Source organism: Anser cygnoides, chromosome Z, assembly GCF_040182565.1.
Source record: "Anser cygnoides isolate HZ-2024a breed goose chromosome Z, Taihu_goose_T2T_genome, whole genome shotgun sequence".
In the NCBI taxonomy this organism is placed as follows: Eukaryota; Metazoa; Chordata; class Aves; order Anseriformes; family Anatidae; genus Anser; species Anser cygnoides.
The window spans coordinates 2,524,544-2,548,462 of NC_089912.1; the positions used below are offsets into that span (position 1 = coordinate 2,524,544).

Consider the following 23,919-nt stretch of genomic DNA (forward strand, 5'->3'; position numbering starts at 1 on the left):
TTAACAGGGGGTGTTCAGCCCTCAGAAATGAAGACTGCCAGGGACGTGGTCACAGTCCTTCCATTCTGAAAAACCTAGTGCAAAAAAACAAACAAAAAAACCACCCCGAAACCAAAGAGATTTGTCTTTCCTGAATATAGGGTGTATGCTGGGAAAACCTTTGTGGTGGAAAGGTGAGCAGTAGGCCAGATTTCTGGGGGGGATTCTAGGAGGATACCATAACCATAACACAGTCAGGGGCAGGTTAGAAAAAAGATCTGTCAGCAATGGAGTAGTCATAGTTTGTCCTACTTTGGAGGTGCACTTGAAGTGCTTACAAACCTTTTGACCCTAACTGTCTCCTCTTTCCACTTCTCTTTCCACTTCCCTCCCCAGTAATCTGTAGCCTGTTGTATTGCTTCCTACTGTAAGGCTTCTAAACAAATGTTTCTTGTCTTCCATAAAAAACACATTTATCAGCATGCTGCTCTTTCCCACTCCTTCCCCTTCTATTTTGCAGTTTTTGCCTGTCCCTTACGGCTATCCATGATGATCTAATTGACAAACCAAAATAAACTGAAAAGGTACTGTGTGAGGAGCCAAATCATTTTTTGGTGGTCCACCTGTGCCTATTTGCCATTGCAATACTTGAATAATAAGCAAACTTACAATTTACTTTTTTGTGCTTAAATCCAAAATGGTGATTCAAAATTGATGTCAATGTCTCATCTGCAGCTGGATGCACCTGAGTTTTTTAACAGCTTGATGTTACATTTTCCTAATGAGACTAATATTTTCCTTTCATTTTTTTCCCCCATTTCCTCAGCTTTTTTAGTTATGGGGAAGTTGGAGCCAATTTCATGCTTTTGTTATGGTAATCCCCAAACTGTTTCATGTAATCTAAATAAGCTGTCCTTAAAGGAGGGACAGAACTAGGTTCTTTTCCAGACATTGTCCTAATGGTCGAGCTTCTTTCAGCTATCTCCAGTTCCTCCTCTTTGCTTCCTTTGTTGCTCTTTGACTCTTACTTACTCTCTGGTTTGACAAATTTTATTCAGGGTGACAGCACTGCTAAAACATGGTAGATAAGTAGAGAGTGGTGGCTTTGAATATGAGAGGCAGAAGACAGATTTCAGGTGGGGTGAACTCTATCACTGCTGAGTTAGTGCAGAGACAGAAGGGAAAAAAACTGCTCCTTTGGCCGTCGTTTGAAGGGAAGGAATGAACACACATTATACTTTTGGTTTCTTGGTTTAGTCACAAGTCTGAGACAGTGGTGACAGTAATTTACATTCATAGAAATTTTAGGAACCGTAGCTGGACGAAGCCTCTTTTGGGAGGAGCAGTTCCACTACACCATATCCATTATTACTGTACCAGTGCTCAGTCATCACTGTCTCAAGCACTGGATGGAGGCCAACTCAATGATTCTGTAGCATGCTATAATCCTGGACCATATTGAATAACATCTGGGGTTTGATTAAAAGTATATTCAGTTACTTGCATACTTTCAAATACTTCTATACAGTGGATTTCTTGTAAACAGCTTAGTACCACTTCCCAGGGCCTGTGCTTTGAGCTCCCACTGCATCCCATTTCCACTGCCAGTGCCACTACACAAGGATTCTGCCATTGGCCACACATTTACCAGGTGTTGTTTGCCAAGGTAGGTAAAACTACAAGGCAGATGCTGCTTATACCTTTTTTGCTCTATCTGCTCTAATTGTGAGGAAAACTAAAGAAAAAATCTTCAATATGCTGCACAATGCTTCTATAAATTATATTCCATTTGAAACAGCCAAGCAATTTTTACTGCCCATGTTTTATGTCACGCAGCCCTTTGAGACAAACCGGTGTGAGCTAAGACTGTTTTCGCAGGTGCTAAATCTGTGCTAATCACTGAGGGAGTAAGAAAGAAGAAATCTAAATTTTTGTGATTCTTGTGATTAATACACATGGATTTAGCATGATTGGACCTGCTGGCAGCCAACTAATGGACTGACTCTGTAGTTGCTGATAAGGAAACTGATTCCACTACAATCCAAGTACTTCATTACCTCCTGTTCCGAGCACACAGTATACATATTTTCTTAATTTTAAGGTTTAAAAAGTGTATGTTGTCTAAAGACAACGACATTATGTACAGCTATGTGTTCAGGAAATCCTAATGTGTTCCTTGGTTTTTCAAAGTACACTGAGATTATAGGACAGTTTTATTCTGTCACAATTCCTTGCTGCCACACTGTCAAAAGGGAAAACTCACTGTATATTTGGTGGGAGGGAAAGAAGTCCATCCTCATTCTTCTCAATTAGCATATCATCGTCAATAACATTAGCTGGTTTAGTTAAATGCATGATTTGTGACTTTTATCTATCAACTGAAAAACAAAACAAAACAAAACAAAAAACAAACCCAAAAAGAGCCAAGAAAATGTAGTCCTGTTTCTAAGCAGGTAGAGAAGATGTGAGCCTGAGTGCAGTGGATTTGTTTTCTGTTTGATTTACTGACTTGCACAGAAACTTTGAATCAACCACATAACTCTTCTGTACCTGAGTTTCTCTTCTCTAGAATTATGAGAATAAAACTGTGGAATATCTTGGAAAGAGTTTCATACAGATAACAAAATAAAATAAAAGCAAAGTGATACCATTTCAATGGAAAGAGCTGGGGTTGGTTTACTGAACTCCCACAAGATATAGAGAGGGATCCTTTTTTTACAAATCACTTAGGTGATTTGTAATTCACTAATTGCAACAAAGCTGAGGTGAAAATTATGAGAAGTTTGTGAAGATCTAGTGTGACAGTGTGAAGAGAGACTGAGAAGATCAATTAGATTAGAGAGAAAATGAATTAAAACTTGATCTTGTTCTCCCTGTAGTTAACGGCAAAACTCTCACTGACTTTATGGAGCATAAAGATCCAGATGTGGAGGCTGACTGGAAAGAACAAATGTAAGTGTACAAATAAATGGTGTGGAGTAAGTAAATCACATTTTCTTGTTCATTCTCACTTATGTTAAAGAAGTGGTCAATCAGTTAAACCACAATGCAAAAGCTTAAAGCAAACAGAGAAAATCCTGCCCTTATATAAAACCTTTTACAGTTCACTGCTACATAGAGATCAATGGGACAAAAAGGGAGGAGATCTTCCATGGGTAAGAATATCCAAAATAACATTAACTAAAAATGACTAAAAACTGAGAAAATCAACATGTTACAGGATATGATGTAAATACAAACAGTAAATACAAAAAGGGGTGTGTAGAAACTTCCCTCAAAGTAAATTGCTTATTCAGCAACTTCGTTTGTCTTGCCATTCTAAAGGTCAAAGCAGACACTTTCATTCCTCTCCTTTTCTCAAGCAACCTTGGAGAGCAATGGAGAGCAATGTTATTATTTTCTGCCTTTTTCAGGTAGTTTATGCATATTGGATTTATTTTTCCTTTATTGAGAGTCGGATGCATGGCACATATATATTAGAAATGTAATGATGGGAATTACTTACTATTTTTTTGTTTTCCAATTGTCACTGTTTGACTTCTACACAAACCTTTAATTCTTACACTAACTCTTCAAAGCTGCTGATTCATGTTTGTATCAACTGAACTTACATCTTACAAGAGGAGCTTCTTGAAGTTTGTGGGACTTCCACAGAACCAGGTATTTCCATATAACAACTGCTACAAGTTCTTTCTGTATGGGGATAATAGCATCTGAATCAGACACTTGAAATAAAGAACAGGAAAACTGATGTGTCCAGCAAAATATTTTTATCGTATTTGGATTTTTCCCTCTTTTAATTGTTCAATAATTTTTAAAAATATTTTCCCCTACAACATTTAACACAAAGAAATAGTTTTTCATGTGTAATTTGTACATTGAAGAGGATCAAACAAGATTTCTTTGGATGACATAAAAGGATAGCGATAATGTTTTGGAATTATATTTGTTAAAGCCTTATTGTGAAAGTTTTTGAATTATTTGTGTGGGAGGAGAAAGGAAGAGTAGTTAAACTATTAGTTAAAGTTAAACTGCTCAAGCATCTGTATTACACATTATTTATGTGTTTGACAAAATTGTGGAACTCTTTGCCACATCATCCGGTGAAGTCTATAAATATAACAAAAACCAGAGAGAAATATACTAAATTTGCTGGGGATAAATCAGACATTGGTTACAAAAGGCTGAAATCTACAGGTCTCATTCACCCAAGTAATCCTGGAAGCTGGATCAGTGCACAAGATCAAGGATGGATATACTTACCATGTTGGACTCTTTCTGTAGGAGTCTGGCTGCTCTTGTTAGATGAACTGCACACTGCTAGAGACAGTATGGTCTGTCTTAACTTCTTATGCTGTGCAATTTGCAAGTCAGTTCAGAGCTGCATTTGCACAGGGATGTATACACAATTTATTTATTTATCTATCTATCTATTTATTTATTTTTCGGGGTGGGGTGGGGTGGGGGGTGTGTGGGGGAGTTGTGTAAGTGGCAGCAAATAATATCATAGTGGGTAATTTGGGTAAGGTAGGAAACAATAGTAGACTTGAAGAGAAGGTGACAGCTCATATGAAGGTCTGAAATGATAGAGGGATCTTTAAAAAACGTGTTCACAGGTTTTGGACAAGGTCTCTCCTTCCCTCTTTCTTGTCCTCATCAACAGGTTGGAGAGTTGGGCAGTCTTTAAAGGAGAGAGGATCAAATGCACAGGGGAAAAGAGACAAAACAACACAGAGAAAGCATGCTGTGCAGAATTTCACACATGAAATACGTGCTGAAACATTGGATGTGGCAGAAACACCTTTTTCTTTAGCTGGAGATAATGGCTGGTATTAAAGTGAATGCATCCAGTCCTAGAAAGTGTAAAACAAAACTCAGGACAATGATTTTCAGCGAGCACTGAAATAGAACTCTAGCAGACAGAACACTAAAAAACTAAAGTTTAATCAGAAAGTGGAAGAGAACTTCACATAAGTTGCTCCATTGTAACTGGTCCTATGGAAAATCATGCTGGTAGTCAGGGTTTTTTGACAACTATAGACAAAACACTGCCTCTCTGTCTGTAATTTAGATTGACTGTTACTTTAGATCCCGCTAAAAATGTGGAGATTACCAACTGAGCATCCAAAAAACTATGTTTTGAAAGTGAAGGCACTGCTTAAAAGTGATTCTAGTACCTGCAATTTGTTTTCACATAACTCCGTTTATGAACAAAAAGAGAGAAGAAAACACTTCTTTGGGTTAGAAATAACAGGACACAGTACACACCAGGAGACTGATTTTGCAATCCTTGTGAAAGCAAATTCTTCACTAAAGCTATGTGAGTATGTTGAAGATTCCAAGTCTATATCTTCAGGAAGAATTAGAAAAGCAATGGATGATCCAGATATAAACGTTCCTCAGTGGAATTCTCAAGACAGAAATAAGACAGCCAAAATGTTCATAGTTTTTTACAAATGGTCCCAGAGGTAGTTCCTAGTTTAAGATTTAAATCCAAGCCAGCATGAATATGTGAGCTGGCCTGTACAAACCTGCTGAAATTCCACTTAGTCCAAATGTTAACCACTACACCTGGCCAAGTGTAGGATGCTTCATTCAGGAAAAAATAGATAGGCCTAATTCAGACCTACTTCTAGAACGAGTTTATTGATTGTCATTGTTTCTAGGGGTTATATATGGGAAGGGTAATATAAAAACTGTGGGGAGAAAAATAACATATACAAGATAGTCTGTATTATTTGTGAGGAAAACAGGTAGTGAAACATGAGCTCATCACTTCTTATACTTACAGTAGTGCACTTGTGATGTGCTGCTTCTCTTTTTTTAACAGTAGTAACAAAAAGTTAAACTGAAATACATATTCTGACTCTGGTACATCTTGGTGGTGTACTAGTTTCACAGTGGCACAACTTGTATGAGTCATCTGGGATCAAAGCTGGCCTCCTGACCAATTCCGTCTTCTCATCTCCATTATCTACTAAAACGAGCTGCTTGCAACTCAGACTTAAGCAGTGTAAAATTTGATAAATGAGCTTTAACCTCAGGTCTCTTGCTAATTAGGATATCTGAAACTTGTTTCAGTTAACACAGTCATCTTCTGAAGGTATTTGGGGACTATGTTTCATTCCAGGAAATATTAATTCAATGCCTAACTACTTGGAGGGTAGGGCCCACTGGCCATATTATGGAAGTACAACAACTTTTCTTATAATAAAGCTGTCCTTTAGCATTAGTAGAACCAAGCTCAGATTCCTAATGAAAAATAATGGTGTTATTGTTCAGAAGCATTTAATTTTAAGAGGTATTATACTCCATTATGACAAAATCAGTTTTCCACTAGTTAAAACCAAAAAGTCCCACCAGAGCCCTTGCACTGATACAGGCAGTGCTAGTGTAATGCATGCGTTAAAGAGTGAGGCTCGGAATATAGGTCCATCATTAAGACCGCACAAGGTAAATTCATGTGAATTCACAGTACACAATTCACTGCCCATGTGAGAAATTCCAACTTGACCTGCAACACTACAGAAGCCCTGGGAACGGGAGTGGGACTTATGATCATGTTTAACTCAATATGCCATTCTTTGCCCTGAGGAGATATTTGTGTGTGAACTCAGATTTTCCCAGCCTGGCCATGATTTACAGGTTTCTCAAAGGGAACATTGGCTCTAGAAAGAGGAATAATTTTGGTATCCATTTGCTATAGGACAGAACTACAGACCAGTAAGCCTCACCTCTGTGTCTGGCAAGATTGTGGAACAGATCCTCCTGGAAGCAATGTCAAGGCACATGCAAGACAAGGAGGCAATCCAAGGCAGCCAGCATGGCTTCACCAACGGCAAATCATATGCCTGACCAATCTGGTGGCCTTCTGTGATGGAGTGACTGCATCAGCTGACAAGGGAAGACCAAATGATGTAATCTACCTGGACTTCTGCAAGGCCTTTGATACTGTTCAGCATCACATCCTGATCTCCAAATTGGAGAGAAATGTATTTGAAGGATGGACTGTTCAGTGGATAAGGAATCAGCTTGAAGGCTGAACAGGGAGAGTGGTGGTCAATGGCTCCATGTCCAGGTGTAGGCTGGTGACAAGTGGAGTCCCTCAGGGGTCTGTCCTGTGACCAGTGCTGTTTAATATCCTAACCAATGACATAGACTGTGGGAGAGAGTGCACCCTCAGCAAGTTTGCAGATGACACCAAGCTGAGCGGTGCAGTTGGTACAATAGAAGGAAGGGATGCCATCCAAAAGGACCTGGACAAGCCTGGCAAGTGAACCTAATGAAGTTCAAGAAGTTTAATTGCAGGGTGCTGCACCTGTGCTGGGGCAATCCAAGAGACGAGGACAGTCTAGGAGAAGAACTCATTGAGAGCAGCCCTGCAGAGAAGGACTTGGGGGTTCTGGTGGATGAAAAGCTCAACATGAGCCAGCAGTGTGTGCTTGCAGTCCAGAAGGCCAACTGCATCCCGGCCTGCACCAACAGAGGGGTGGGCAGCAGGTGGAGGGAAGTGATTGTGCCCTTCTGCTCTGCCTTTGTGAGGCCCCACTTAGAGTGCTGTGTCCAGGTCTGGGGCACTCAGCACAAGAAGGAAGTGGGTCTTTTAGAGTGGGTCCAAAGAAGGCCACAAAGGTGACCAAGGGCTGGAGCATGTCTGCTATAGAGACAGGTTGAGAGAGCAGGGTCTGTTCAGCCAGGAGAAGGCTCCATGGTGACCTCATTGCAGCTTTTCAATACTTAAAGTGAGCTTATAGAAAAGATGGACAGTACCTTTTACATGGGCAGATATTGGTAATACAAGTGTGAATGGTTTTAAACTAACAGAGGGGAGATTTAGATTAGGTGTTAGGAGGAAATTCTTCACTCAGAGGGTGGTGAGGCACTGGAATAGGTTGCTCAGAGAAGCTGTGGATGCCCCATCCCTGCAGGTGTTCAAGACCAGGATGGACGAGGCCCTGGGCAACCTGATGTTGTGGGTGGCATCCCTGACAATGGAAGTGGGGTTGGAAGTAGATGATCTTTGAAGTCCCTTTCAACCTAAGCCTTTCTATGATTCTATATTTCTATAAAGGGGAAGAGTTCAGATGATATTCTACATATGGAGGATTTATAATTTAATACCAAATTTAACTATCTGAAGATATTTGATGTTATGGAGAATTTTGATTTAGAAGAATGATCCAGGAATGCACTGTAATAAGAAGAGCGTAATATAGTTATTGCAATATAGAGTGGGGTCACAAAAAAAAATGTGATTCCCATCAGGAGTGTCCATATTCTCACCATGCTGATGCTAGGCATCCCCAGTCACTGGAAAGGAATACACGGGTTGAAGGCAGCTCAAACTCATTGCTTTTTTCAAAGTTTATTGTGCTGGTTGTTCCTTTTTAAACTCTGTGTTGGGCTGAGCCATGTATACCTCATGCTTGTCTGGCTCCCCCAGGAAGACATTCACACTTGATTAACTTGGAGAAGACCATTTACATTACCAATTGACCTAGTCACCTGTTGTAATATATCGAGAAAAAAAAGTCTAGCTTTGGTCTGAGATCAGTTCAGCTTTCTTTGCAACAGCTGTGGTCACTCCTTACATGTTCCCTCAACCCCTTGAGAACATTGCCAGTGCCCCTCTCCTTAGAGACCTCTTCCACTGAAGGGTTTGTTCATTGTTCACATGCCCAAGAGCTGCTGAACGTATCTGAGGAGGGAGAGCCTTGAGTGAGCTGTGGCAAACTTCTCAGGGGACATCTGGGGCAGTGGACAACATGCAGTGGTGTTGGCAGGGAGCTGGCTATGGGGCGTGGCCTAAAGGTTTAGGCAAAAGAAGACAACTTGCTGCCCTTGATGCTAAGCTTTACCACCATGTCTCCAATTTTACCCGGCAGCAAATGGGAGGGTGAAAGATTCCCTTTTTCAGCCAGGGAAGAACCAGCTTAAATCACCTCATTTTATTCCAAACATGTACAGCCGTGGTTGCGATAGAGCAGCTGCTGCACTGGAAGTTCACAGGAAAGTCTACCTGGTGATAATTTATTCATACGCTCAGGTCTTCAGTTGTCAGCGTCCTGAAGTTGAAGATCAAAACTGCTTAATGTTGTAAGTGTAACATTTCCGTCAAGTTAAAAGTGCATGTTGAGCTGCATAAGATTCTTGCTTTATTTGCTTACTTGCCTGCTACTGTTAATTAGCATTATTAAGTAAATGGTCACATTTAAATCAGCAGAGAAATAAGTTAAATGCTTTCTCTGAGATGGCCATTTAAACAAAAATTCAAACTAGAAATTAGAAAAGGAGTTATTTCTTTAATCCTTTTTATGAAATTTTAATTCCTTTCAGCCACTTAGATGGAAGCCAAATTGTAAGTGCTTAAAATAATACAAAGCAGATTAAACACAATTTCTCTCAAATCTATATACTTTAAAGAAAAATCTCTTTTAACTCTATCTATCTATGAGGAATCCTCTGCATCAGACATCTTTCTTGTTTTTGTGAAGAATTGGTGAGCTTATTTTCAAGTGACCCTTAACTTTGTTAAAGATATGAAGGTAATTGGATAATACACTTACCATTCAGTAAATTGAGAAATGCATTTTAGCTGTGTAAATATGGCTGACTCAGCGCTTGCCTCCCCAGTTTAATAGCCTTTTCACTTGCAATAAAAAAAGGGAAGCCCTGTTTTCGTATTATACCATAACGGACCTCTTGCAGTTGATTTGAAAACATGAATCGGAGAGCTTGTTGCCAGGGGGAACCTCCACCACCAGCCCTGTCACCACTGTCCGGGGATGCCAGGAATGCCAGACGAGCCACGAACATGATTTACTAAGCCAGACCTGCCCCTGTGTTGCACACCAGATGAAACACGTCTGGAAGTCTGCCCACTGGAAAGACAGGAATGGGCATAATTTAATGCCAGAGATTTTTTTGGGAACAGGCCCAAAAACATCTTCTGTGGGAGGAAATGAGAGAGGAAATGGCTTGTTATTCAGAAGAGAGAGAGAAAGAGAGAGAGAAGTGAGCTGTGAAGGTGAGGATGTGGCTGGCAAGGAGGAGAAGGTTCATGCACAATATGTGGGGAGGAAAAGAGCTGTTGGAATAGGAAATATCAATAAGCCAGCAAAGATAAGGAGGAAGCAAGGCCTGCTTGGATGGTAAACAGTTCACCATGGAAAAGTTCAGCCTAGCCAAGAAAAATAATTTACAGATAATTAAAGGAAAGGACTAGCACAAATATGAGAAAAACTACAAAACCTTAAAGCAGACCTAAAAATTGCATTAACCTTACGATTCAGCATATTACAAATGACAGCAAACAGGAAAAGGAAAGGCAGACATTCATTCCCAGACAACCTATCTTTTAATAAGTGTTTTCAGACATTTTTTTCTGTGTTGGTTTAAGCAATAGAAGTTACTTTCAGCCCAGAATTGTGTCTCAAATCATTTGGTGCTGGAAAGTACCACTTACCAGGAAAAGCTGTCAAATACAACTGGTTTCAGGGACCCACATTCAGGGAAGCAGCAAAGTACCTTAAAACCCTCACATTTTTATGTAGAGGCTCAGAAAGAGACAAAGTCATTTAGGTATTAAGGAGAGAAAAATCTTGCCCAGAAATAGATGTTCCAAGTTAACATTAAAATATTGTGAGGAAGCTTGAGGTATTGTACCTGATTTGGAAATGAAACTGTGCTAGGATTTGATTCTCTGGTGTCCCTTCTCAAGTACTGAAAATTGCAAAAATTGCAGGCAGAAAAAAATAGGGTTTCATTAAATCAATTTGAAAAAGGCTGAAATGGAAGGAAGGAGTTTCAGGAAGTAAGCTAGTGAGCTTTGTACATCTCTACACTTGCTATATTGTGTAATGACTAGTTTATAGGAAAAAAATGCTTTTACTGTAGCAAGTGGCATGAAACACGGTGGTTGGACACAGTGCTGCTGCTCTGCCACTGCCCAGTGGGCAAGTCCAATCTTTTTGCATCTAGAAAGTCTCCCGGAAGAAATAAATATTTTCATGCAGGACTCCCTTAGGACACTATGAGAGTTAAGCAGAATCGTTTTCCTTTCCAGGAGGAGGATCTCCTGTTGTTCAATAAAACACCAGGAGAATAAGCATTCTTACAGCATTTTAACAGGAAATAACTACAGAGGCAATTTCTGTTAATATTTCAACATACTGCAGGGTAACGAAGATCTGCAAAGGTTTGTGGGGCTGGATATATATATACATACATTTTTTAACACAACTTTTGACATGGAAAAATATACTATTAGCAAATGGATCTCTCTTCCTACACTTTCAGATTCCATTGGTGCTTAAAGGAAGGTTTAATTCTTTTATCTCTGGGGGATGAGGATAAAACCATTTTCTGACACACACATCATTTTTTCTGACATGTTAAAAAATGTATGGAAGAAAATGTGAGTGTGGGTAAGTCAGTATCTTACCTAGCATGCCCCAAAAGCAAATGTAATTGATAATTTCCTGCTAAAATAACAGGATACAGTGGCTTATTTTTTGCATGTTGCAGAGGGAAGTCTTGGTTTCATTAATACTCATTTACTACTGGTCTATACATGCTTGAGTTGCTTCACAACCCTCTTTCCTGTTCCCTAGGATGATAGCTAGAGGCAATCAAACAGGGGCCTGTAGTACAATGCCCCTTTGAACAATGTTCCACAGAGAAGACATCTGTTGTGCATACAATCCGTCTTTCAAGAACTAAAAGAGGTGTTACCAACATTTCACTTCCTCACAGAAGTCTCTAGGTTCCTAAATTCCACATACATGCCATCATAAATAGTATAGTTTTCTTTGTGAAGACACACAGCTTGATTTGGGTATTAAAAGCATCTTGAAATTCATACATCCGGATTGGATAAGACATTTCTTCATCTGTAGGGCCTATATAAATATTGTTGTAGGGGAGATTCAGCTGAACCAGCAACTGGGAAAACTGAGTCCACTGAAGGCACATGTATTTCTTGTTTCTTGGCTATAATATTAATAAGTGAGGTGTGAAATTCCCCTTTCATGACATGGTATTTGCAAGTAACTCAAAGCAAAATATTTGTGCTACATTCTGTTCACCTTACTCACTCCATTAGTCCTACCACCTTCAGCGAGGCTATTGCTGTGCATAAAACAAGCTGGATTTGGCTCCTGATTCTGCTTCAGGCAGTTTGGTTTACACAGTGATGGACTGGGAAGATAGATGCTTATGATAACTTTAAATTGGGTCTAATTTCTCCTGGCTTAACTTCTGCTAACTTTCAGGTTTGGGTTTCATGGTGCTGTAATTTTGAACAAGCGACAGCTATTGCTGCACAGCAGCCTTCTCCAGAGATGGATTCACCAGGAAGAGCACAAAATGGTGAGGAACACCAGTCACTGCACCCAGGGCTCTGCTGCAGGGCTGCAGAGCTGTGCTTGGTCCCTGCCGATCACTGCCTTCTCCCTCCTAACACCCTGGCCCACACCTGGTCCTTTCTGCTCTTCTCTGCAGACCTTCTCCATTTCTGCAAAGGAAGAGAAGCCATGCAAAAACTGGCAAGTCTCCCAGTTCCCAAACTCTTATGTCAGATCTGGATGCAGCTCAAGTGGAGGGGATGGGCGATTCAGGAAGGGATGGAGGTTCACAGGGGGTCTGTATCTGCTGGCATGTTTTTGTCTCTGGAGCTGTGACTGACTCCCTCATCTCTGAGAGGCATCGGAGGAGTGCCACTTTTCAACTGTCCTCAGGTTTACATCCTTACCTACCTGAAGACAAATGAAACACTGCTTGACAACTTAATTTCTGCAGGTCCAGTGGTTAAAGGATGTTGTGGCAATATTTAGGGGACTGCAAGCCAAGAGAAATTGGAGAAGCACAGAGATTTAAACGAGCAAGAGGGAAAATAACATTTTATGAAGCCTGACACTGGCAGAGAGCCATGCATTTGCAGATGAAGTAGAGAGCAGTGGCCACTCGGTGAGTCCTGCACCCAACATTGACCACTGCCAGCACAGCTGCGTGCAGAGAGGCTAGTGAAGACTGAAGGCATTAAGCTATGTGTCTCGTGAGGAGGGAGCATTTGCTTCAGAAAGGGTGCAGCCTTCTTGTTATATAATGACTTTAAAAAGTTTTTAACCCCTGTGGGTTTCTGCAGCATCTCAACATAAGTTGCCAAAGATTTCTTTCATTAAGGCGCTTTCCAATACTAATCTACTTAGTCAATATCTCACAGTTCTGCATATGTATGTGGGGTTTGTAATTTTATCTTTAAGTATGTACAGAATTTATTCTGGCTTTGCTGTCGCCGTGCTCCTCTCTCCATTTCTCAGCGGAGTGGCTCAGGCGGGTGCCTGCCGCTGGGGCAGGCCGCGATAAGTACAGTGCTGCTGAGCCTCTAAGCCGGTGCTGCACAGAGCAGCTGCTCGGGTAGGCCATGGCCGCCGCGCAGCCAGAGGCATCATTATCATAGTGAATACGTGCAGATCTTGAGCAGGCTGACAGCACTGGGTTTACCAACCCGAGCTAAAACACGCCGGGTGGATGCTGCGCTGGACTTCTGAAATGGAGGTGCCACAGCATGCGCCTACTTTGGCTGGGTCAGCAGCACCTTCACAGAGCCACGTCCCAGCCCAGTCAAGCTCCTCCAGGCCTCTGGGCTGGCGGCTTGTCAAGCCCGCAGCGTTTGGTGGTGGCTGCTGGTAATGTTTTTGTTTGTTTTATGAAGAGTTTCACTCGGATGCTTTGAGGAACCTTGGTGGCACTTAAGTGAGCGCAGCTCAGGGTGGGAAATGAAAGTTAGAGTGGCAAATGGCCAGGGTGTGCCAGCAGCCCGCAGGTTCAGAGGGTTCAGAATGCCAAGGCGACACTTTAGCTCGTTCACTGCAATAAGAAATAACTTGCAGATCTAATCTGAATGCAGCGTGCTGAAATGCTAATGTGCCTTCGGGTCTGAAGAATTCACAAAAGAGTGCTCCCGGCATTGTGTCGGCAGTGACATTACCTACATTATGATTTTCACAAACACATCCAGGGGAAAAAAAAAAAAAAAAAACACAACACAGATGAACTGATTTTTCCTTTTAAACAGGAACAGGCTGTACTTACTTATTACAAGTCTATAGGCATATGAATAATCTTCCTCCTCTGATTCCATATGCACTTTAGTAATCCCCATCTCCTCTGCTCTTTGAGCTGGCTGAGTGTGTGCACTGTGAGCAGAACACGTACCCTCCCTACCACCTGTGTTTCTCCAATTTGCATGTCGAAACTAGCCATCTAAATCATATTTAGACAGCCACTTTCCAAAGCCTTAGAGCCTCTGAAAAATAATTCTGCAAGTTTGACACTACATTTGTATGTGTTCCTCAGAAATAATAATCAAAAATGCACCATATTTGAGGTAAAAATATGAACTTGCCTGGCACTACTTGTCACTGCTGGCTTCTCTATGGACCATCTCATGGTGAAGACAAAAAATGAAACAAATAAAACAGAAATAAGTATCTATGATATGGGTATTAATTAACAACCCTCCCTGAATGTTGCCTGTCTGCTTGTGACCACATCCCACTATAACCATTCATGGGAACAGGTGCAGTTTTGGGGCACAAAAGGGGAGATGGTTCTGGAAATCCAGACATCCTACGTGACCCTTGTATGAAAGGGAGACAACCAGACTCAGAAGTCAGAGCCTACGGTGGCCACATGCTGGGGTGACCCCTTAAAAGCTCCAGGAGGACCAGTAACAAGTGGGGTCTTTATGCGAGCAAGGTGCCCTCGTTCTTAATGTACACACACAGAGCCCTGGGCAGGGGGATCTTCTCCCCTCCAAAGGACTTTCCGTTGCATAAGCTCTTTTAGCAGTTTTTAAACAGGGAGGGAAATATAGTCTGCTTGTCAAACACCAACTGGACATACATAAAATGCACTCAGAAGTCTTTAAAGATTCACTGTATTTTATAAAGGATTTAGTTTCACACTGTCTGCAAGGTCAAAAAGCAACATCAAAAGAGAAAGCTCCTTCTGGGATCATGTCTTCTGCATTGAGCATTACCACACGCAGGCATATAGTGGGTGACTCATACCTGCTGTTTATTGACACTAGGTTAAACTTCGAACATAAATTACGTCAATCTGCTCATGTAAATTTTCCACAAATCATGGCTGGGTTGAGTTATATGGCACACTTTATTTTCCCCAACTGCAGGTATATTTGAATTCAAGTAGGCTGTCAAGTAAATATTTAAAGGTGAAGCATATAAATGAAGACAAAGAACAGCAACTAAATGGTGATGTTATGGTCTTTTTTCATGGCTTAAGAGCTGCAGGATTATCATGCAAATATGAAAGGACATCTTGGTTAGAAATAATGCATGCCACCATACAGTATCATGAGCAGTAAATAAAGATATACCATTTAAAGAAATTATAGTTTTAAAATTTGAGGTCAAACACTTTTTAATTAGATATTGTTTTCTTTTCTTCCAGACCATGATTATATAATTATTATTCCAGGATATTATGAGTGCCAGAAGATGCAAAAGAATTAAGAATCAATTAATTATTAATACATTGTAATAATTGTGCAAGATTGTGGAATACTGAATGTAAAGAATAAGAATTGGCAAGGAATAATGATGGAGAAGAAATTGTTAAAAAATAAAGCGTTTTTTTTTGTTGTTGTTGGAGACTGATTCTTTTTTCCTTTTTGATCATAGGCTAAGTTACAACCATCTGTCTGTTTCTGCATCTATCTAAATATGTGCCTGAATATATTTTGGGGGGTTATGTCTAATTTGCCAGGCCAGCAGAAAGCCACATCCACTCAAGATGTATTCACTTTTTAAAGCTTCAGATAAAGGGGTCAAGGTCATAGCTCAGCCAGCTTGTAGAATACGAATTGAATCACAGTAACTTTCCCAAGTTGAGAAATGTAGGCAGGAGTTTTGCTCTGTGATTCATTTCTTTTTAAGTGCATTCAGTTCTATCTCAGGCTTGAGAATATTTTTAAGCTTTCCCTTTGTTTTAGAAACTTCCTGAGCACAACTTTGTGTTACCACTTAGAAAACAGGAATATGTTGTGTTTAAAAGTGCTACTTTAGGTTTTGAGTCCCTGGGTCTGTATTTCAGGTGATCCAGGGAAAAATGCTCTCACAGAATTTGGAGAAAGGACAATCAGTCAAATTACATATAAAACTCTTCTATTTCCAAAGGAGAAAGGAAGTGTGTCTCTTAATAAGTATTGTTGAGAAGTCTAGCATAAACAAGGACTTTGGAAAACTCAAGTGCAGAAGTAAATTCTTACCTGGTAGCCAAAAGGTTTTCTTTGCATACTGTATGGTAGAAGATAAGAATCAATTCTCAGCTCAGAAAAAAACATTTCTTAATATTAAAAGCTATCATTACCAAAGATGAAGTACTTCAGTATTTATATAAAAGTTGTAAGCCTTGTCTGTAACTTAGTCAAATATATCACCTTTAGTTAGAAAAATAATTACGGAGATTAAAATTTCATCTTTTTTGAAGTGCATCGGTTGGAGGTCATTCCAGGTGCGTGGCTGAGGTATCTAAACCTGCTTTCTTTGAAAAAAATCCTAGCACCAGCAAACAGGAAATGCCATAGACAAGAAGTCCTGAGATTTTAGTGACAGAGAAACTGCACAAGGTGCAACACAATTTCCAAGGCATTCTATCCCTAAAGTTCCAGGCAGACCACAGGGAATAAGTAAAGTTGGTTTTGGCCTCATGAAGGGATAGTATAAAGGACTGGGAAAATCTCCTGTTCACCAGAGGCCCACGGGACACAGAAGTACAACATGGAATTAGGCAAATTTAAAGGGCATGTACTATGCATTGTGCTGTGCTATGGGAAACTCAAGAAACAGTGTGCATTACTGCTGCCTATGCTCAGCGTCGATGGCATTTTGGCTCATGAGCATGTCTGCGTGCCACACCGTGGTACTAGGCAGACACATCTCTGAAGCAGTACTTGTGTTACCGTACCTTGTGGCTTGGATATCTCTGCCTAACACAGAGCTGTTTTATTGGCATCGTCTGAAAAATACTGTAATTGTTTGTCAATAAAAACAGGTCGCTACAATTATTTGCAGAATCCACAGCTTAGCGACAGCCAATACCCCAGAATATGTCGTATCCGACTGCAGCAAATTTGTCAGGAAAGGAGCATTTCAGTGCTAAACCCCATGAAACACAAGAAGCTCCAAGAATAAGCCTTCTACTGTGTGTGTAATTATTTTGGTGTACAATTTCAGGTGATTTGCCAGTGAAATTTTGGCACCAAAAAGACCAGTGGTTTTTAAAACTCTAGAGCAGGGCTGGTAGAAGTATGTCTTAAAAAAGAAGTAAGAATGTAATTAGCTCAGCTGCAAAGCTCTTTGTTCACCGACTACTACATAACAGTTTCTTCTAAGAAATCATAGCAACTGAATGCAAGATGCTATTTTTATTTTTCCAAATGAAGCATAATTATTTAGAACATTTTCTAAAAGAGCACTTTGTAACGTAAGAAAAATGTAATGCAGTAACAGCATAATATCTTAAGATATTCTTTCATTCTGAGTAGTACTGCCTTTGTGTATATTCAGAATAACATTAAGCAGAAATATAAACAACTCACAATTGTGTTTCTGGGAGGTAAAAAGACTCAGGGACCTATGAAAGACCAGAAAGTACTCCAAGATCATCCTGTAACTCCTGCGAGGCTTTTGGGTATGGGATATTAGCCTGAGACTTCATTACCTTGCTTTATAACTCTGTTATAGCCCACATGCCAAACAGCACTAGTTTAGTTTCGATATACACATTCACGTACTTCTTTGGAAATTGTTACTTCTTTTATTTGCCAAATTGGGGAGAATTCCAAATTATGTGGCATTTCTTTCATATGTTCAACCTCTGTCTACATTTGCTGCTTATATTTACAGTCTGTTTCACAGTGTATGCTGTTGCTTCAACATTTTATTTAGCAAAATAGAAATAGAGGAACAAATAAAGGCACCAAATGTGAAGTATAGCCAGAAGGCTTTGACAGAAATAACAGCAGGGCTACTTCATCTTTACAGCATTTGATTTGGTGACATTGCAACTGACAAGGTTTCTGCTTTGAGCATTTAATTCTGCAATTTAAAGTACAATTCAATACAACATAAAAAGGAGGAATGTCCAATTCAGTCACACACACGAATCCAAAAGTTTAAAGTGATGTAAACACTAGTGTACTTGATTGTGTTTTTAATTTTAGTATTTTATATGCAAAGCTGTTACCTCTACTTAAAAAATAGTGATAGTCAGGTACTAATATATATTGCAGATGTCTAAAACTTAAGTAATAATTCATAATACAATTTTTTATTGACAGATCATGGTAACTAGGATTTTAAATTCTTGGTAACTTCATAAATTATACTGAATTTCAGAAACAGATCAAAGCATAAAATTCCTAAGTCATTCAGAAATAATAGAAAAATCTATTTTGTCAAGGAATCTTTGTCCAGCGTATTATGATATTAAGGTTCATATGCAAGATTATAACCTACACATTAGAAAAGGAAATATTAAATTAAATAAAGCCAACTAATATGAATGTTACAGGTCACAATCTCTTAGCAACTCTTTGAATAAAGGGGAGAACTATGACCTCCTCATTGTTATCTGTGTTTCTCTTCAGGGATACAAAATTTTGTCACATTAGCTTCCGATTAGTTACACATATGGTGAAAAATTATTATTCTCACATACCATATTTCCCACCTCCTTTTAGAAGCCATTATTATTATTATTATTATTATTACATGTGGTTTTACTTACTGACTCTGATAATGTAGAACCTGATGCTATAAAAACAAAATGCGTGGACAACATAAAAAGTTTGCCTGCAGCATATTATGAATAGAGAGACAGGGATGATTGACTGGAAACAACAAGGCAATGACCTAACTCCTCTGTAACAGCTATGTCGGTCATGAAGGAAGAGAGCAGGGCAATACTTCTAACCTGTTATACCCCATGGTGTCTCCACTGAGATCTAATGGCCTGGTCTTACCAGGTCTATTGTAATACCATTTAAAAAAATCAGACTAATTAGAGTTACTCTTAGTTGAAGTTGGTACAGGATAAAATTAAAATCCAGACTACAGAAGGGCTGCTAGAGTAAAACCCAGATTACATATCAGAAACAGCAATTTCACTACTGGTTGTTATGTCCTTGCTATTGAACTCTGCAGACCCTAAGTAACAGGATATCTGGACACTGAAGGTGTCTGAGCTATAGCAAATAAATGAATTTACCAAAGGTGAATTGGTTATATCCTCTGGGTGCACCTACCTTGTGTCAGCTGCTGTGTGGGAGTTTATTTATTATTAAATTCCTTCACCTTTCTGATACGGGTAGTAGTATGGTCATGTTCAGTTGATCCTAAAAAGGATATTGTGGAATTACATGTCAGTTTGGAAAAAATAATTTTTTTTGAAGTGCAGAAATGGTTAGGCTTATTTACCTTAGGCAGGAGATGCATGCAGAGAGACACTCTGCAAGTCTACAAGACAACAAATGCTTTAGAGCATACAGATCTGTGCACTCCACTCTTCCTAGTGCATCAGGAAAGTGTGAGGAGGCATTCAATGAAACCAAAAGGTGGAAAACTCAAGAGTGATGAGTGAAAATAATCTTTCATATAAGGTTTAGAGAAACTGTGAAACTCCTTTTCACAGAGACTCTTGGAGGACAAGAAAGTAATAGGATTTAAAAAGGATTAGACATTTATATGCATATCTGGAGGAGTCAGGGGTATAATTAAAGATACCAAACATTTTGGAAGGACTATATTAAGTCTTGCATTCAAGTCTTACACCAGCCTCTAATAATGAATGTATTTCTACATGGATCCTCGCAGGCATATGTAGACTTGATCTGGCGGCAATGGACATGAAAGAGCTTCAGGTGCTGCAGCACTGACCCAAGACAGGGAGCTTGAGGAGAGCTGTCAGCTTGCAAAAAATGGTAAAATATAGAGATCTAGGAGATCTTCTCCTGTTTATTTTGCTGTGGTGCAGCTCTTGACCACCTAAGAGTGATACAGAAAGCCTGGGTACTGAGTGTTAGCATTCCTATTCCTGACAACATGTTTTCACATACATGAGTCCCTTGACATTGGGTTTCAGCACCTCTGCAAGGTGAATGCAAAAGCAGGATTACTTCAAGAAAGCTCCTGAAGCTCCTGCCATATTATGGTTTTTTTTTTTTTTTTTCTCTGGGTTTTAGCAAATTTATTAATGTTCCTTTTATATGTTGCTGTGATAGTAAAACATCTGCTGTGGTAAACACTACATATTAAAAAGTGGGCCTAAATTTTTCAAAATGAAATTAATATTTAGTTGCTTCTATAATTTATTTTCAGAGGGCTTTTCCAAGGCTATTGTATATTCAAGAAGAGCTTTTTCTCTCTCCAAATTGATACAGCTATGTGCTTGACAGCAAAGAAGAAATATGTTTAGACAGAGATGAAAATAAGTAATCTATAACTTGTTCTCTAGGTTTGGTTATATGACTTCTGATGTTCTTTCCAGCTGACTACTGTAGTGTCACACTGAGGAGGGATGATGTTTTGTTTCTTTTGGAGGTGGCAGGGAGTGATTGTTTGTTTCTCTGTGCCATCCATGTCTCTCACTGTGGCTTCACCTGGGCGGTGCATGAGCTGGGATGGGGAGCAACCACGCTTGCCCCTGCCATGCTGTTAGGGGTGTGATAACCCATGGCAGAGGGAAGGTTCTTATTGCAATGTCTGTGTTATCCGTACTGTACTTGTTGGCTTAAGATAAGAGATGGTCCCAGTAGTACATTCTGGAGTCTAAGCAAGTGAACTGAGTTTCAAAAGCTAGAAGTAGTGTTTCCCTGTGCTGTTTGCCAAGCTCAGTTCTCTGTGATACACAGAATGTAGTTCTTGGTCATATTTTCAAAGGCTATTGCAGCATTTAGGATCTTTTCTTCCCTGGTCAGTTTTGTGTCCATGTTTCAGACTCCTACATTGTCCATTGTCTTGGTCCCATAACAAGAAGGCAACCCAACCTTGTACCACATACTAGCATTAAAATGTCATCAAGTCCCCATCATACTGCTACTTTCATAATAGTTCTGTGTTGCACAATTATATAATTTCATTCCATCACTGAAAAAACAACTTGATAAATAAAGTGATATTTAAGAATTATATAAGTATGCACTGAGATAGATGAAGATTTTAAAACAGACATCCTAATATACAAATGATAACATAAAACATGAGGGCTTCTTTGGTGGGATCCATTTTCAGAGAAATAAACCAGAAACTGTACTAGTTATAGTCCAAATTTATGTGTTATATTGAATTTTGGCCATTTTACAGTGCATTCAGATCTAGTTTCCAGCTTTGACCTGGCTAGGTTAGGATAGCTCAATGGTTATAATATTAACATACTCCTTGTATTCTGTTCCTGGAACTGCTACAGCCTCTGTGTATAACCTGCTGGTAAATCTCTCAGCTAATCTGTCTTTCATTTCTTCATCTATGATTTAGGAATAGCAAAACACTTTTACTTCACAGAGATACTGCATGAACACACATATATAAATGACCACGTATCATCTGAATACCACAGTAATTGGGAGCAAAACAACTGCTGGAGTCATATTCACCCAAATCTGTTGCTTGTTTTGTCCATGATAGGAAATCAGACAGCAAGGTCTAAGTATCTCACAACAGAAACATCACAGAAGAAAAGATGTTCAGCACCCTTCAGGGAGAATGGTGGCAGAGGAAGACAAGGGACTTTCTCTCTGCTGCCACTTAAATGCAACTCAAGAGAAGGCCATAACTGCTGCAGTACAAAGCCTGAAGACGCTGAACAGCCAATTGCTCTTCCACACCTGCCTAGGTGACACCAACCATCAGAGCTACTGAAGATGAGACCTTCCATGAACAGTAGGTGTTCTATTTTTTAACAAAGCATGGACAGTTTGGGCAGAGTTGTTAAGAAAGTACCTCAGGTGTGGATGTGATTAAATATCTTCCCTGTAGGCACAGATTACTGGAGGAGCATATTCATAAGGAAGGTCCTCAATGCTCTCCCATGTGCTAGACCAGACAAATCTGTACACTGAGGAACTAATTAGGACAGATTACAACCACTTGGAACTTTAATCCATTAGCCTTTGTTAAATCTAAAATAGCTATATGAAATGACATCCTAATTTTGTTTTTTATATGGGCCTCTGTAGCTTGAAAAAGACCACAAGGAGTCTAAAAGACAACAAGAGAGTTTCTTACCACACATATAAATATCCCACCTGGAAATACTTAGCTCTAACAGCATTCACTGTGCAGCTACCACGTAACAATGCTTTATGATGAAGCCTGTAATTCCCATCTATCTACTTACATATGAGTATATAACTACCATTGTTGCACTGGGGGCCTCCCACAGCAACTGGGCAAATTTTGTTCATTGTCAGTAGCAGACTGTTTCTGCCTGTTTTTTTTTTTTGTTTGTTTGTTTGTTTTCTTCTTTTTTTTTTTCTTTTTCTGAATGACATGTGTAAAACACTTGCCCATGAAGATTAGCTGCTGGTGGAGCAGTAAACAGTGGTTGAAACAGTTGTGGCTATTTCAGGTATGATGGACAGTGAACAACTTGGACAGTGAACAACTCCTGATACAGCTATAGAGCCCTTAATGCCAGTTTCTTGTTGTGGAGCTCCACTCTTTGCTATTTTCACCTATACAGCTTCTGTCAAAATTAGTAGGAATTACATGCATATAGCGATGGGCTGTCTTTTGGTGGACTAGGTGGGGGGCACAGTTTATACTTGGAAAAGGAAGAGTAATAGAAAAACAGTAAATCCTCAGTTCAGTTTACAAATCCCTATTCTCCTTTTCCAAGTACTCATTTCATTCTCAAGGTTTGGTGTTTTTCTGCTTTCAGTCTGAGGCAGTGATGTTAAATGTTGATAAGACCATTCATGGTGCAGCCTCTGGAACTCAGTCAGGTACTGAACAAACACATGGTCTTTTCCTTGCAATACATAATAGCAAATTGCCTATTTATACATACCTCTGGCCAAATACCACCTCAGTAACAACATTATAAACCCCAAATAATACCACTTCTGTTAACAAATATGGCACAGGATTTGCAGAGGGAAAGTGGAGAGTGTATGCAGCAATGCTGCAATAAACTGAGTTAGCTATGTTAACACCATATTTAAAAGTAAACTTGTTTTCCAATGATACATATATGCAACTGGCAGGTTCCTATTGGTACTTTAATTAATATTTGTTAAAGCTGGTCTTGCATACTATATTTTCAGCTACCTGAACTTAAGTCTGTCATGAGGCAAAACTCTTACATAAGACTACTGCATAATAATAAATAAAAAATTTCCTGAGATTTGATATTCACTGATATATTCTCATATTAAATACAAGCAAGAATTATTGCTGTTGTGTGGCCCTCATGCTTTATTCAGGCCAGTAATGGGAAAGACTGCAAAGGCCTGGTTTTAATGGGACCGGCAGACAGGCATTTGTCCGACTGCATGGAGCAGAGGCAGTGCTTGCCCAAGGTCCAATAAAATTCTAGATCAACCATGAATGAATCATACATTCAGTTTAAGCAGAGATACCATATTTCAGGCGTGAAAGGATTCAATATGTCCTGATTTTGTACTGATCAAAACTTGACTGGTTTCTGTCAGAGTAAGGCAGGGGATCTGAACAAAAGAAACCCACATAAAAGTAAATCTAGCAGAGAGAATACATAAAATAAATGGCGTGTTAGCCGAATATAGTCCTCCAAAATGGATTAAGGGATCAGGTCAGCCAGTGCCTCCAGACAACTTCTCAAATCTGAAATACCCTGGTGTTCACTGTCAGTAAATGTCCTGACGGAGGCTTCTTA

The 23,919-nt window shown here is 39.6% G+C and overlaps 1 long non-coding RNA gene across 3 annotated transcripts in view; it reads left to right on the forward strand.

Annotated features, from left to right (window-relative positions):
* The first annotated feature begins 324 nt into the window (after nucleotides 1–324).
* Nucleotides 325–23,919, forward strand: part of LOC125180169 (uncharacterized) — a 28,898-nt gene continuing 5,303 nt past the window's right edge. Inside the window, exons 1-4 of one of the 3 annotated variants that reach the window (XR_010827460.1) lie at nucleotides 325–1,645; nucleotides 2,859–2,931; nucleotides 3,558–3,639; nucleotides 12,252–14,012. This is a non-coding gene — a long non-coding RNA (uncharacterized lncRNA). Of the gene's footprint in view, nucleotides 1,646–1,700; nucleotides 2,932–3,557; nucleotides 3,640–12,251; nucleotides 14,013–21,689; nucleotides 21,945–23,919 lie in introns of those variants that run through there. The other 2 variants (XR_010827459.1, XR_010827458.1) reach the window with 2 other exon arrangements.